Raw genomic sequence first — 14,964 nt, 5'->3', positions numbered from 1 at the left:
ATTACTTGGTGGTGGGCAACTGATGGCCTACCGTACCTTCAATTGCGACTCCAAAGTTTCTTCCTACTTTATGCCTTTTCTCTTCTTTTTATTTCATTATGCTGCACTGCCCACATTCTTATTCTCTATTTTAGGCCCCAGGAAGTTTGAAGAATGTTTTGTATGATGTCTGAGGCATATGGGAAATTTGAAGGGTGAGTGGGCAGCATAGGTGTTTTCGTGAATGTGACCAGTATGAGATGTTTTGTGGTAAATAGGATCCTAAAGGGCCCATGGTTGTGTTGGGGGGGGGGAGGTGGGTTTGTGTGGCATGGATTTTGTTTTAATAAAGGTAGATCTAAATAAGACTGACCATGTGTATGAAGTGGAAGAGTGGAATGCTGATTAGCAAATACATGGATAGATATTATTTTGTATGCAGGTGAAAAGGGTGAATGTATGTTTACTAGAGAATCTAGAGGTTAGTTGAAGTGATAAGTAGTGTGGTAAGGCGGTATTATATAGAAGAGACACATATAGTGTTAGTAAAATTGTTATGTGGAGTGTGGCTGGAACATATAGCAATAACTTATTGTATAAATTAATTTCTATTAGTGGCACAGTTTGCCTATTGTATATCATTGTAAATCCATTGATATTATATTTTTTTGGTAGTATGCCATTTTGAAGTCACTTGTTTTTTTTGCAACATTTTTGTAGAAAGGAAATTCCATGTTAATTAAGAATTTGGTCTGAGAGTGACTAACACATCATTTAGCTTGGATGCACATCAGGGGGTCATCATCCTTTGTATTGTGTGTGCCCTGCGTGTTAGAGATATAGGGAAACTAACTGAATAATTAAATGGGGAAATCAAAGACTGATGTAAATTGTGTTAAATCTAGTTTTATACAATGCATATTGTCCTGGTGCTAAACAATAAATATAATCTCTCAGACTTAGTGGTGCCGGGTACGGGCAGCGGGCTGGATTACTCCCTTCCAACATGTTTGTCAGAAACTGTATAAAAGAGCTGTACTATGCATTAAAGTATATACCATCTTCTGCTTCTGGATGATCACCGGTACTGGTGTGAAACAATTCTTCTAAGGACCCTTTAAGAGCATTAAAACCTCTCTGCTGTCAAGCCTGCTGTATTCCTGTGACCAACAGATACAAGCTAACCCTGTAATCCGTTCCCTGGCTGTCCTGTGTTGAACTTGTGTGCTGCATTCAATGTTCTGCCTGCTACCCAGCAGTCCTGACCCATAATATTTGGTCAGGAGAAACAACTATAGTCACCAGCATAGAGTTGCTATAGTAGATATATACTATACACAGAAGTGATTGCCTCCAGGTGCTGGTGAGGAGCCTGGTGGTGGCAGTGGCTACTCTCCTGAAGGAAACCCAGATATACTGTTGTTAGATAAAATACAAGGTGGCAGTGTGAGCCCAGCCTGTCATAAATTATAACTGGTGGCACCATTTGAAATGAAAGACTGGGTAGCAGCGTAAATTCATCCTGTCACTTGAAGGATTAGTGAAAATGACAGGAAATAAGTAAAGTATATTTTGGGAGAGATGTGTTTGCTGGTGGTGATTTGGAATTAGGTGTTTTAAATTGTGTTTTGGGGGGCAGTGAGTGTGTGTATGCAAAAATAACAGGAAAAGATCTGTCAAACAATGTATTGTGATAATCTTGAATACATAGGGAAGTGAATTTGCCCCAATTCCTTACTTTATTGGAATTGTAAGAATAATATTCCCATATAAATTTAGATGTTTTGGGGGGATAATCTCACCCTCCACTATATATAAACAAGTGGATAAAGCCTCATTCATTGTGATATTCAGCTGTTTCTTTGGGATGTAATCAATTTGTCTACTCTGAATCCATCCACCAAAATCCTTATCCATCGGGCACCAAAATGTTGATAGTCAGAATGTCAATCGGTTCAGTGTGTCTACATGGTTAAAATGGCGCCATTGTAACTGTCGACAGGTAGTGAAGTTGATAGGCACAATGTCGACATTCAAGCGGCAATTCCGCCGCCAGCAGCACCCACCGGCACAGTCTATAACATGGGGCTTTCTCACGAACTCAGTGCTGAGGTCATAGGAAATCCCCATGAATCAATAAGACAACAATGCATAATGACTCTTGACTTTAGCGCTGAGGATATGGGAAAGCCCCATGTTATAAACAGACCTAGCAACTGTCTCTCATTATGGAGCAGGAGCTCTTCATGTGAAGGACTTGTGAGCCTCACTCTACATTGTTTTCTATTTTAACAAGCAAGGATCTGGTGGGTTATTTGAGTTGTTTTCCAAGCTGCAGGACTGATGATTTGTTGTTCTGATTTTACTTTATGAACATGGGGGGGGGGTTTGCGGTTTAAGCTGCGAGATCCCAGGATATAATTTTATTTTATGGACAAGCATGGATTACAGATGAAGAACCTGGATGTTGGGGAGTTCTACAGTGCTTTTTATTTATGTCAAATAAAGTTATTTTTTAAACAGGCAGTACGTGTTTTATTTACATTTTGTCTTGGTGCATTACATGTCTTCCCAAGAGCCAGCATGCCCTGGCAGCCATGGGTATGCTGGTGCTCGTAGTATTTTTTAGTGATGTCCTGCAGAGAAGTCATTCAGTCAGGAAAGGAAACCAGTACAGTAATTGTCAGAATGATGTAGAATGCATTGCTGCAAGGGTTCAATTCCTACCATGGCTATATCTGTGTGTAGTTTTATGTTCTCTCCGTGTTTGCTTGGGTTTCCTCAAGGTGCTCTGGTTTCCCTCCGCACAGTCCAAAAACACACTAGTAGGTTAATTGGCTTCTGACAAAAATGGATCCTAGTGTGTGTGTGTGTGTGTGTGTGTGTGTGTGTGTTTTTGTTTGTTTGTGGTAGGGAATTTAGACTCTAAGCTCTAATGGGGGCAGAGACTGATATGAATAATTACAGACAAAAGCAGCTGAGCACATCCTAGATGGCTGTCTTACCCTTTGCAACAATGTAAAATGGTTTGCATCCTATTGGGAGAAAAGTGGTATATAAATAAGAATTACTAATATTGTATGATTAACTGGGTGTTTATAATGATTTGCTGAGGAGTCAGAAGTTAGTAAACGATATGACAGTTATTCCTGTGCAAACGCAGAGTTTCAAAGAAAGAGTGGAGCCATGAGGCTGAAGATGGAGCACAGGATAAACAACAACTGCGTCAAGTCAAGGATCAAGTCTTCGATAGCAGAATAAAAAAACACGATCAGAAAGTGTATTTACAATGGTACCTAGTCTCAACCAAGCTCCATCATATCTCTCCAACCACATCTGACAGATGCTGGCGAGGTTGTGGCGGACAGGGTACTCACTTACACATATGGTGGGACTGACTCCACCAACTCACAGCTGTTCATTTCTCCAGGGACCCCTCAATATATTTACTTAACAAAGCCGCCCCATCTATAAGCAAACCAACAGACAGTCTGATACTTCAGGTTAGTCAAGGTTGTAAACTACTGATAGCCCGAGCTTGGAAAAAGACACTCCCTCCTATCAAACCAGAATTGATAAATAGATTATGGCAGATTTTGTCCATGGAGTATATCACAGCCCTCTTTAACAACAGCCTCCCCAAATTTCACTAGACATAGACCTCATGGTACAGACTTCACGGCTCTCCCGTTCCAGGTTGCATGTAAATACGAGCATCTGGCCCTCCCCATCTCAGTCTTTCTCCACCCCCTTTTGTACCTCTCGCTCTCCCTTTCTTCCAGGTCCTTCTTCTATTCTTTTCTTCTTTACTATATTATTGGAAAACCTGCTTTGTTGCATATAACCCCGTTAGCAAGCTGTAACAAGGAAACAATTTCATGTTATACTATTTTACTTATTGAACATGCTCTACATTGTTTTCTTCTGAACAAAGTGTGAAATAAAGATATTTTTTTCTTTTAAAACAATCAGGGTTTGGCAAGATATGTATGAATCACATTCTCTGAAAAATACACAGAACAGCAGTCTGAATACAGGATAAGCTGAACACTTACAGTGCAGGGGATATGTAGACACAGGTGAATGATGAGAAGTTAAGAATCAGAATAGCTGGAACATAACGGGACTAATTAATTAAGGAAAGCAAAAGAGCATATGCATGTCCATATTCAAGGTTGAGCGAATATAGGCAATGTGTTCGTTGATGAATATGGTAGTAACTCAGTTGAGTGATGTAAAAACTGACACACGTAGCAGTGCATTTTTATTTGGTCCTCTATCTAATTAACCAGCAGACGTACTTTTGTGTACGCCGTGCATTTGTATGTTTTATTACATATTTATCATATTACACTACTTATTAATCCTTTGTCTGATCCTGTGTGTATGACATTGTATGACATGAAACAAGCACATACAACAACTTGTATTATAAATACATTTTTCTAATAAATATTTATAGCTCAAAATTAAATTTAACTGTTACTCAGATGTAAAATAATATTTTTTCAACATTTTAACATTTATGCTTTTTTTAAAAAATTTAAATCTTACTAGGCACAAGGTGGTTTCTTAATAATAGAAATGAAGATCATTTATGTAGCATTTAGGTTTTGCATACTCCCTTTATCAAGCCACCTTGCTCCTAGTAATATTTAGTGCAGAATTACCCACTGTGAACTAGTTAGAAATTAGGAGAAGGGAGATTATACCACCACATGAATGTAACATAACAGCCATACTGCTGTTGATATTAGCTGGCATTAATGATTACAGCTATGTTTTGAGGCATGATAACTTTCATGCCAACATTTATCAATTACTGGGCAGTCTTGCAATGAAACATTAAAAGGAAATAATTTATTAAGAACAATACTTGTGTGCAGGGCTTCCAAGAGGAATTCAGGGCCCCGGTACAACAACTTTATGGGGCCCCCCTTATAGTTGAGCATGGAAAAATAGTAGTCGTGGTCATACAATTGGGTGCAGTGCCTGCTCGCCGCAGCGTCACATATGTCCCAGCACTCCTGACTTTCAGGACATCTAGCACCATAGTGTAGAATATAAAGAATGCAGTGTGTACATAAAGAGTTCACAGTCTTGGCCTGCCCCTTACATTGGGCAGAACACTCACCAAAACTTAGGATTGTCCCGCTAGAACCACAAGATTTCACAGACTGTGCTGCTCTCTCCTACCTTTTCTTATCACTTTCACCACCTGTGGCTGCTGGTTTCTTTAGTTGCGGCTTGTCTGGGTCCTGGAATGTTGGGGGCCCTATTTGGAAAAAAAATGGGTTTAGAAAATTACAACCAGCCCCGGCGTTAAATCAGTAGCACCCACGATTAATAATTAGGCCTTCCTCCAGCCCCAACATCAACATAATAGTATTCCCATTTAATAAATGAACCTATTTCCCTCCCTGCAAACAGCCTCAGCAATAAATTAATAGTATTTACATTTCATAAATATACCAATTTCCCGCAATCATCACTGCCATTAAATAATTCATATTCACATTAAATAAAGAGATCTCATTCTCCCAAAACTCACCCCCCACATTCAATAGCCCCCAAATCACCCCATCTTAAATTAATAGTCCCCACTATTACATTGCCCCGCCATCACCCCACAAACAAAATAGCACCCATTAATTATCCACCACCTACCTCACACACACTACATTGGCACAAGCCCCCTGTGCCATAAGACACACAATTACCACAAGCCCCCTGTGCCATCACACACACAATTACCACAAGCCCCCTGTGCCATAACACACACACACAATTACCACAAGCCCCCTGTGCCACAACAGACACAATTACCACAAGCCCACTGTGCCATCACACACACATTACTGTGCCCCTTCATCATCACCATGCTGTGCCTCCTTATGATCACACTGTGCCCCTTCATCACAACCACCCTGTTCCCCCTTATGATCACACTACACCCTCCATGCTGCTTTTCCCCCCTTCACCTGGCCCCCCTACATCACTCTGTGCCATGCTGCTCCCCCCTCTTCTTCATCACAGTGTGCCTGTCTCTTCCCCTTTTCTTCATCACACTGTGCCTTTATGCCACCCCCTTCTTCATCACACTGTGCCTTTATGCTCCCCCCCTTTTTCATCACACTGTGCCTTTATGCCACCCCCTTCTTCATCACACTGTGCCTTTATGCCACCCCCTTCTTCATCACACTGTGCCTTTATGCTCCCCTCCTTTTCTTCATCACACTGTGCCTTTTGGGCTTTCCCCCCTTGCCTCCGTCTCTTTTACTTACCTTTGTATTAGCTTCTTTCTTCTCTTTTCTTTTCTTCTTTTCTGTCTCCTTGCTTCTTGCTGGGTCATCTCTGCGCCACTCCTCAATGAATGTCGGGCGTAACGTTATCACGTCACACCCGACATTCAGTCTGAACGGAGCAGAGAGGAAGAAAGAGGGATGCCCGCGCCGCGATCACATGAGTATTTTTTTTTTTTAACTACCCTGCTCCCCCCACCAACAAAAGTTGTGGGGGGAGGGGGAGCGGGATTGCTGCATTGGAGGGGGAGCTAAATTTAAAATGTGTGGACAGATTTATAGTTTGGGTTGGGCATGTCCTAGATCAACTTTAAATTTCTGTATGAAATATGAAGCTATCAAGTGTTTGTATGCTACATAAAAAAACAGTCAGTATTTTAATGATGTGCAAAATAATAAACTAATTTCCACCCCTTGCATTCTTACATGGTTTTGTCCAGGAGAAAACTTGCTAATTTTTTTTACTCACTTTCCTTAATGAATAAGGCCCAGTGACTTGACTATTAATATAGGTATAATGCATGGCGGTTATGCTGCCATTTTAAACCACAATTTTATTACACACCATTTTCACAGCACTTTGTTTTTAATTATTTTGCTTCTAGTGATATTCAGGAAATAAATGCCACATTTCATCCCTCAGGTTCCTGTGACACAAGGTTACCCTCATTATATTCTCCAAGTTTATCCTCCATATCCCCCTCAAGATTACCCTCATTATTGGTCCCAAATTTACCCTTCTGCCTCGCTGCCTGCCCCTCCTCCCTTTACTGCCCCTGCACCCTCTGCTGGCCCACTGCCCTCTGCTGCCGCTCCACCCACTGCTGACCCACTGCCCTCTGCTGCCCCTTCATCTTCTGCTCCCCCCTCCACCCACTGCTGGCCCACTGCCCTCTGCTGCCCCTCCACCATCTGCTCCCCCTCCACCCACTGCTGGTCCACTGCCCTCTGCTGCCCCTCTGCCATCTGTTCCCCCTCCACCCACTGCTGGCCCACTCCCCTCTGGTGACTCATTGCCCAAAAAATTGAGCACCATGAAAAAAGTTGGCCCAGGGGGCAAGCAAGGGTGCAAATCAATATAGTAGTTTGTAATGTGTGAATTTGTTTGTAACTTTTGGATGTTTTTTGTTTCGCTTAATATACCATTTTGAAAAAAATTGGATTCCTTGTTTTTCGTCCACTTAATTTATTTATAAGTTTTGATGCAAGACCCAAAAGATACTTACTTACATGCAAAGCATGATGAAATCACATATTCTTTATATAGTCTTGGCAATCTGGAGAACTCGCATAACCCAAAAAAATATAAAAGTAAGCATGACATGAAATCTATGATACATGAAAATGTCATAAAATTAAAAAAAGATAAAAAAAAATTAGGCATACATAGTAAACAGCATAGGCAACAAGTTTATCAGCTTTTACAGCACACAACCGAATGCAAATGTATGCAAACGTGTAAGAACTAGACAACGTGCATAACATTTTAAAACAGACAAGCATTTGAAATGTGTGACATGACTACATTAAAAGTGTATGAAAATGATTTGAAACATTTGTCTTGCTCCGTTTCAGAGCATACACAGTGCAGTATTGCGTAAAATAGGCCACAACATTTGCGCTTGTTAATAAATCAGGCCCAGCGTAACACAGTTTTTGGGGAAACAATGACCATCATGGTACAGAGTGAGGGGCGCAAATATATAGTCAAGCTGGTGCAGGATCAAAAAAGAGAATGAGATTAACTCCTTCAGGTGAGGTAAATAAAGTTAACAACAGCAGCACCTCTGGTAAAACAGAGATACTGCAGATCTAATACAAAATATCAATAGAGTTCTGACAACAGTTTTACTTATCATATCCAGCAGTTCTGGGACATCCCGCAGCCTGACTATGGATAACGTTCTCATTAGGTTAGATAAAGGTGCAAATGCCTTAAGTGGTATAATTTCAACTGTAAAGTTTACAAAAGAGATTCATGCAAGTCAGAGAACCCGGTTATGTCTCGGTTTACTCAAGATGTCTGTAAACAGTAGCATTCAACTGCCTAAATAAGCAGCAAGCTTCAGCCAGGGAAGGGGGGAGGGATCAATTGTTTGGGTTTATGAAAAAGTGCAGAACTATAGGTATGGCCAAATTTTATATTGATCACAAATCACAAACTTCTTACTTGGCTGACCAGGGAGAAGGAAAATTACTCAGATGGAGTATCAGAAAATAAAATTGTACTGTAAGGGTTAATTTATTTTGATGATGGAAACATACCTAATTCATAAGCATATTTTCTTTGACCTAACTTTGATTATTAAAGATTTGCTAATAAATTTGGGTCACATTCAATATACATTGATAATTATTAATACTTCTCAAGATAAATGTTGTGAAGACATCTGTAACCTCTGAAAGTAATGAAATAACACGCTATAAGATCTGAATATATACACGTACACGTACCATAAGCAACCTGAAAGGACGATGTATCTCCGCCAGGTATCAATATAACCAAATCATGTTTCCTATGTATAATTGCAGAAAAAGACATCATCCTGAGTCTTTAAGGCAAGTTTCTGCCTGTTTTGTCTGTATCCTCTGCAAAATCATTCTGCGCATGCGCAGAACCGTCTGATTCCTTGTAAAAAAAGAAGCTTACTACAGCCTACATTTTAGGGGAGTGAATGGCGTGGGGAATGGGTTGATTAACGTCGATTTACGTTAAGGGCAGTCCTATGCAGGGAATGTCTAAGTCATCTTCCAGTGCACTGGAAATTGCACTGATTTCTGCCTTATCTCCTGGGGGTAAATGTATGAATCTCCAGTTTCTTCATCTCCGGCGTGTTCAGCCTCTTCAGCGCTTAAATTTAAAGCGGCGCTGCATTGTAAAGGGAAACTTCTAGTGATACAATGCAACGCCGCTTTAAATTTAAGCGCTGAAGAGGCTGAACACGCCGAAGATGAAGAATCCGGAGATTCATACATTTACCCCCTGGAGTCTAGTCTAAGTGCTGACACTGGGTCCAGCAGCTTAAAACAGTTTAAAAATAAATAATTAATATTTTATAAAAGCGTGTGGTCTCCCCCACCTAATGATATTAACAATATGAGGTACTCTTGATGCTGGGATGCAGGCTTAATTGTTTTGATCAAAATATGAACTAATACCTAATTTTCATTTTGCTAGATACACACAGATGAGCAGTGTTAAGGCTAGGAGCTGACAACAAATGTCTTTTTGTCTTGTTTACATATATGGGCATTTAAATTGCCATGCAGCTGGTAGAATATATAAGAGGAGATTAACTGAGCACGGGCTTATTTCTTCCTCTGTCTTCAGTCCTCTGCCCCATTTGCTATACTGCACACAGGACTGATGGGGAATCTCCAGAGACAAAAAATATTTTCTTCAAGAAGCATGTGATTTAACCCTGGAAGCTTCAGACTAAAAACACAGAGCTCCCACATCAATAGCATATTTTCACAGCTGATCCTACCTTGTTATAAAAATATCTATATCAACCTCTAACATGGTCTGGCAGTACTTTTTGAAGAGTATTAGGTTCATAACTCTCTCGAAGGCCTCTCATAAACAGATCCCTTAGGCACAACACAGGGCTTTCTACGGCAACTAACAACTACATTGCGGTTTCTTAGTTGGTGGACATGGTGTTATTAATATATATATATATATCTGTCCCCTGACAGTTAAGTGCATTAGTATATCTGTCACTGTTATTCTTTGTGCAATATATGGAAATCAAGGGCCTATTTCAGAGTGTAACACAAGCGTAACTTTGCACACAAGTGCATGTGTATGTACGCCATATTCGGAGTTGAAGATGCATCTGCTTGACAACAGACAGACAACCTTAGATACTTACGTTCAACTTGCAAACATGTACAAAAAACTTTTATTTTATAAGTTAAGAATGCAAATGCTATAAAACACTCTTTATACTTGAATAACTTAGCTAATACTAATAAAATTTTCAACATGGGTACAAAAACACTCGGCAAATGCAAATTTATGGCCCTGCGACTTCTTTCTCAATAAGCATCTGTGAATCATTTGCAGACCTTTAATTACTTCTAATTGCTATTTTGGGTACTCGTCGTTGTCACCCTCCAGTACTCACATTTTCCCCTGACCACCCCCAAACATCTACTTCTTCAGCTGCACCTGTGATTACGTCCCAAGCCGATTCCTTATGCTATTGCTTAAATGCACTTAGTGTACCTTGCCATTTCAACACCCCTTCCCTCCACTGACACGCCTCTTTGGATGTAAGGAGTTATAAGTACCAAACATTTGCAGGTCTAAATCACTGCAGTTCACTTTCTGATCATATGCAGTGCGAAAAAAATGCAAACATAGGCTGTGCATCAGGTCCCAATCCTCTGCCTGAAACACTCCATTCAAGTAGTGAAGGGTTCCTATCCCTGCTGAGCTAGTGCCAACTAGTGGAAAACCACTCAAGGGAGACCTCCCCTACACTTCTGACAACGGTTATTTAGCAATATTCAAAGCAACAAAACATGTATGTTTTGTGACACTGATAACAATATATTGATTTAAATTTTTATACAAACATGTACAATACTGGTTTCCTAACTACTGATGTATCATCATCATCTTCATAATCAGCTATTTATGACACGTTTAGGCAATTTCAGTCTCTCAAGATGAAGCACTCTTCTTTAAAATAGTAATTTCATTATTATAGATCTTTTATGACTTTTTCAAAGACTGATGTAACAATTCTTACTTATTTCACTCTATAATAAATTAATTCACAAGTAAAAGAGATGCAATTTGAATTTAAAGTAATTTTAGTTAATGTACTGGTAAATACATTTTGCATTAGATTTAATTTAGATAATGAAAAAAAAATTCCAATCATATTTTCACACACTTGAACAATGAATAATAGATGAAGAGAATCTTGTAGCTAGAATAAAGCATTCCTCCTGCATTATGTAGGCATCAGCATGGTGTTACTTTTATGTATTATGTGTATGGGATTAGAGATGGATGAATTGATTCTGTCTAAACAGAAATTCACAGAGTCACAGTTCCAGAGATTCAGCACTGTTTAACGCTGCCAATTACCAAGAATCAACAGATATCACATGTCTATAACTTAATAAAAGGAGCTAACGGTCCTGTCCTTGGGCAATCATTCTTGCTGAATTGTGTTAAAGAAATATGTTTGTTGATGCTCTGTATTACTGTGTATTAGTACTAGTAGACCAGATTATTGTACACTCATTCACATTTGCTACATAGTAGTCTACACAGTACTTTGCCTGTCTAATTGATCTTTTTCCTTTGTTTCATATTTTATATGCAGGGCACCGAACCACCACAAAAATAGTATCGGGTACTTGTCATTAGTGCCACTAGCTATGCAGGTGTATAAATATACAAGTAATACATTGTAATCTCAACTGGTGTAGTTGTTAAAATGCGCTGACTGATGTTAAACTTTTGCATGCACTTTATTTTTAACACCATTATTTATCTAGGTATACACATACCCAGACAATACACTAGCATCTCAACCTCTGTATTTGCAGAAATGCACTGACTAGTGCAAAATACAATTTTTTTTGTACTTCTCAAAATTATCATTACCTACATATCTCTACAGAGGCCATTCTTTGTGCTCTCAACCTGTATATTTGTTAAAACACTAGAAAGTAAGTGTTGAACTTGTAGATGCATTTCCTAAACACAAAACATACCCTTGAAGAACTTTGTAGAGATTTATCTCCTTCTGAACAATTATGTTCCCAGAATCCTCCGCATACATTTTCTAGACTATACAAGATCATTATAGAAATCCTATATAGTTCACTTCCAAGATACACAAAGGCATGGGAAAAGGATATGGGATATACACTAGATGAGAGAAAATGGACTAAAATCTTTTACATGACACATGCAAGTTCCCCGAAAATGTGTGTATTTAAAACACAATTCAAATTGCTATCTTGCTGGTATAAAGTCCGAGATATTTTGAATAAGATATTTCCAAGGGTGCCCAATTCTTGTTGGAGGTGTTCAATAGTGTCAGGTAATCTTAAGTAGACCCTACTGGGATAAAATACGGTAATTCAAGTCTCCAGGGAAATACCTGGAGGTGATGTGTCCAAAGAATCAGAGTTTTGGCTCCTAAATTTATCAATGTTACCAATTTCTAACTACAAAAAAATCTCTTTTAAAACATCTTAATAATGCCACCCAGGCGATGATTCCCAGTAGCTGGAGATCCTCCTCTCATCCAACGATGTCGGACTGGTTCTCCAAATTGGAATTTTATATAGACACGGAAGATGTTATATCTGTGGCAGGTGACAACTATGAACACTTCTGGGAACTCTTGGTTTAGATGGCTAGACTTTCAAGATTCTGAACTGTATAAGACACTAAGCACTATGGGCATGAACAGGAGAGAACTAGAAACATCGACACTGACTCAACCAGACCAATAAGTGATCAAGCTAAGAAAAAATCTCATCCTACCTACGTTTTTTGGGAATAGATACCAGTTGTTGTATTCTAGACCTAGGCCTAGAACACAAGCCAAACCTTCTTCATATCAAGTTCATATACAGGCTTCTTCATCTCACTCTCCCTATCCTCTGAACACTTCCCCTCTCCTGACTCTCCCTTCACAAGTTCCCCCCTAGATTTTATCTCACCCAGCTCTCCAGTTTGGTTGGCTCTTTTATTATTTGCTACAGCAGTATTGTTTACATGGTAAAATATTTGATTTGATATTTCCTTACATTTTGCATCTGTTGACGTCATATTGTATTGTATGTCACTTGTTTTATTACTGTAATATTCAATAAAAAAATATTTAAAAAAAAACTAGAAGGGGAAAAGTGGACCATTTTTTGCCATATCTGAAATGGAGTAAATGCTCTTCCATATTGGATACAGTAGGTCTTTAGCCATTCATAAAGTAAAAATAAAAATAAAGGCATCAGAAAAACAATACTTCTATGTGTTCACAGCAATCTCATGTCAGTGGTAAGGAATAGAGGTGTGACCCTCGTGATTTCAGTTTTAGAACTGGTGTTGGATCTAAACTGCATTCGTGTTTCAGCTTTGTTACCGGTTATGCCAACAAATTGTGAAAGGTTTTGGCTTTGAATCTGGATTTAATTAAAATTTGTGAAAAGTTGGTAAAATAATGTAATTTTGAGCTGCTTTTGCTTCTATATTACTATTCATAGCATTAACATTCATTTCTGGTAATTTCTAGTCTATTTTCTAATGATCCCTTCACAACTGTCCCAATTTTCACCAATTTTCACCAAAGTCTACAGTGATTTCACTGGCTAAAATTAGTGACAGAGCACTGGCACAAATATTAGGCAAACATACCTGGCAGTTTAATTAAAGATAGAATCTGTAGACTAGGGGACACAATAAATGATCTGGCAGCTTTATAAAAAATAGCTAGGTGTTACGTAATTTCATGAAGGGGGAGTGCACCTATAAAAATTTTTTTTCAAAGAGTAGGCATGCAATAAATTTGGAACAAAACAGAGCATCCATCACAAACACCTATGCTACAGAAACAGGCAGAGTTCATTGGATGAACAGTGGTAGAATTAATATAGTTAGACATTGATAAAACTAAATAGATGAAGGTGGTCTGCGCCTTCATCAATTTATTTACTATGCACTTATCTTTGGGTAAAGTATTGACAGGGAGCCGAAAGCAGAGCTTTAGTATAAGTGCTTTAGTAAAGTAGATCTGGCTGAATACAATTGTATGTGCTGTCATGCTACCCTTTTGAACCAAGCAAGGGGGTGCATTACTCGTATATATTTGCAAGTATATAAATATGTCATGTATAAAATATGTCATGTATTGGTCATTTGTGTATGGGGTGCTCGGACCTATGAGATTCTCTGGTAAATTTTTGAGAGGTATTTCGGCTCTGTACCACTCCCTGTCTGCCACAATTTCGGCAAATGGTTTGACCTCGCCACCCTTCTGGATTTCTAACAGCATGCACTAGGATTGCCCCCTCTCACTACTCATATTTGCTCTCATAATAGAAATTGGACCTTACTACGTGGTCACATCACTATATCTCCTGGATACACCACATCAAAGTGGTAAAAATAAATATCCTTACCAGAATTTTATATGCACTTATCGTTGGGTAGAGTCAGCACCCACCCCGGCACCCCCTTCCCTGTGCGACTTGGGGCAGGTGGGGGAGGGTGTGCCACGAGTCGGGGGAGGGGCTAGTGTTATAACTAGGTGGCTGGTCTCCTCTCTCCCTCCTCTATGTGTGGCCTGCTCCGTGTCACATGGGACGTGCACCACATGACAGGTGCCGTTTCATGTGGGAAGAGAAAGAAGACTGCACAACTCGTGAATGGAAAATGGTAAGTTGGGGGGGAGTATATTAATAAAATATGTGTGTGTGAGGGGCCAATGTATGTATATTATGTGTGTGTGAGGGGCCAGTATTATGTGTGTGTGAGGGGCCAGTCTGTGTATATTATGTGTGTGTGAGGGGCCAGTGTATGTATATTATGTGTGTGTGAGGGGCCAGTGTATGTATATTATGTGTGTGTGAGGGGCCAGTGTGTGTATATTATGTGTGTGTGAGATTCCAGTGTGTGTGTATTATGTGTGTGTGAGGGGCCAATATCCAA

The sequence above is a fragment of the Mixophyes fleayi genome, chromosome 5 (assembly GCF_038048845.1).
Source record: "Mixophyes fleayi isolate aMixFle1 chromosome 5, aMixFle1.hap1, whole genome shotgun sequence".
NCBI classification, from domain to species: Eukaryota; Metazoa; Chordata; class Amphibia; order Anura; family Limnodynastidae; genus Mixophyes; species Mixophyes fleayi.
The sequence above is the reverse complement of the archived record's forward strand: the minus strand, read 5'-3'. Positions refer to the sequence as shown.